Here is a 2723-nt window from a genome sequence, read left to right on the forward strand (position 1 = left end):
CCGGCTCCTCATGACACTATCACCATGCGGGGATCCACGTGCTGCACACCAGGACACTGAATATCAGCACTCCACTTAGACTAAAGGCGATTACATGGGGAGGGAACAGTTATCTGCGGAGATCACACAAAATTGCTTACTTGAGAAGAGCAACCACTGGTTCTCTCCTTAAGTTGATCAAAACCATCTGCTGTATTTGTCTGTGCTGCCCCCTTGTGGCATGGGAATGGCTATTACACACTAACAACGTGACTTACCTCTTCTTGACCTCAATTTCACTGGATCCATGCCAGACTGATGCCAGGAGGACCAACCTGGAAAGAACAGGACATGAACTTCAAAATGTTGAAAATGAATGAAACTGCCAAGAGAAGTTCTAAAGTGTTTATTGTTTTTGTCTGAACTATTGCTACATTGTGCTGTATGTTTTCTGAAAAAAGTGAAAGTGATAAGAATCAAGACAAATTGTCTATTAAATGTGTGATGGATAAAGATGCCAAATAGTGGTCTGAAGCAACTCCTATCAAGGTAAGAATGTCATGGCATTGCATTATAAACACTTATTATTCAACCTTTCAGTGAGCACCACAGGTGAACCTTTATTTTAGCCTGACTATCGGATGAGTTGACATTCTTATTTAAGTGGATATTCTTACATAGCAGGGGGAATACAAGCTGTATAGCCTACACACACACACACACACACACTCAGACGGGGTGGTCACAGGGGACGGGAAGCAAAAAGTCCAATATACAAATGTTTTCCATGCTGATAGAACATTACTAATGTTAGTTTCAACAGTCTCAAATAATTCTCAGATGAAGACAATTTTTGTGTTGTTGGTCAATAGTTTGGTCAATTTCAAAGCAAACAATTTGAATTTGTATTTTATGATAATGAAGGTAAGGGTTAAGTATGATGTGACACTAAATATGTAGGGCTAGCTTGAACTCTGGGCATTTATAGCAAGGACATTTTCCCAGTCTGGTCAGGGCAAGTTGTCACATTGACAGCAGGGCAAGTTATCACACAGGAAAGTCAATGGTATAAATGACAATGTGAATAGTATTTTCCATCACAACATAACAAAACAATGTTTTTTGTATCATACTTAAAGTGAAAAACTTTGTTAAAGCCTTGCTAACACGTAATGCCACTATGGGTAAATGTATTTTATACTTCTATAAAGTGTGAAAGTTAGCAGTTGCAACGTACTGTGTGACAACACGCCCTAAAGGATCTCTAAAGATGCTGAAAAATACTCTCATCATGAGTCAAGCTAGGTTTGGCAAAGTGTGGCACTTGTCATACCTTAGCCTAAGCCAAATTTGATTTATAGTTTTTGATTGCCAGAAATATACTGTATTTGGATGCAGTATTTTAACAAAAAGAAAAGAAGAATCACATCAAGTGAGCACTCACGGCCCATGTCCACTTTCTCCCCAGAAATGTAGTCAACATATAAACAGGTTTGGAGCTTTTGGTAGCAAATGGGGCTTTGCCATAGCTTAGGTTTTTATGAACTGTAAATGCTGTGACCCCTGACCCCGTCTCCCCCGTCCCACTCCAGCTGACACCCCCAAACAAACAAACAATGGTTTAGAAGTAAAGGTCAAGGTCTTCACATTTCCCTTGAAAATCAGTGTCATTTCAGCCCCCTCCTATTCCCAAACATACAGTAGATAGCCTAAGTATGACGTCATCTTATTTAGGACCTCAGTGAGTAATGATACCCCACTGATCACCAGAGGGCAGCAAAGCTCCGCAATTTAATGACAATCACATACTCGGGTATTGCTTGAGTTTACGTTTCATATTGAGAAATAATGCATGAATTTACAATTTTAGACTTTTACTTAAGTTGGATGTTTAATAGACCATTGCCCTGACCGATGAATAAGAGCTGAATAGTTACGTAGCCTATTGCCTATGGTTAATATAGGAAGATCGTCAATCATTTTAAATCATCATTTTCTATTTTCAGAGAAATATTCATTTATGGCTTTTCCCTTAACCTTCTTATAACTTACATCAATTTGATACTACGCCTACTGTGAAGTAGGCTATACTAGGCGTTTACTCAGGCTAAAAAGGTGAGTAGGCTGAGTTTTAGGTGGATTTACCCTCCTCTACACCCCCGGGGACAACCACCACTCAGCTCTGTGCCAGCCCAACCGCCCCCAAATAGAATGCCAAATAGATGTGACTCCGGTATCGGGCTGTTTCTACTTGCTTATTCCACTCAGTCCCGTTTCTTCCGAGGGGGAGGTTGGGGGGAAATCTTGTATTTCCGGGTGAAATCACGGCTCAGAAGTTTTGTGCCGGTGGTGTCTTGTTTGTGGAAGAAAGCCGGTAGAGTTCCACCGACAGAGCTGCAAGTCAGCCAGAGAGAGACAGGGTAAGACCGGAAGATAGATGATTTAGCCTTCAAAATAAAAGCCATAAACTGATATTTTCATGGGGGGCGGGGATTAGCCTAATGGGGTGTACAGAACAGTTTCGATCAGTCATGGTTTCAGTTTAAAATGTTTTATTTTGGATTAGTAGAAAAAAATGTTTGTATACATGGTATTTTATGTAGGCCTATGCATGAAACATAATCGTGAATTTTACTATGCAGCCTATTCACATATTCACAGGTATAAAAAATAGGCTAATTGAGTCACGGGGTGAACTAACATTTTGGAGAATGGATCAATTGCGTTTTCAATTTCAAAAGGAT

This window comes from Centroberyx affinis, unplaced genomic scaffold, assembly GCF_046629955.1.
Source record: "Centroberyx affinis isolate AG114_WGS23_722 - 3 ecotype Tasmania unplaced genomic scaffold, CSIRO-AGI_Caff_v1 ptg000766l_1, whole genome shotgun sequence".
Taxonomy (NCBI): domain Eukaryota; kingdom Metazoa; phylum Chordata; class Actinopteri; order Beryciformes; family Berycidae; genus Centroberyx; species Centroberyx affinis.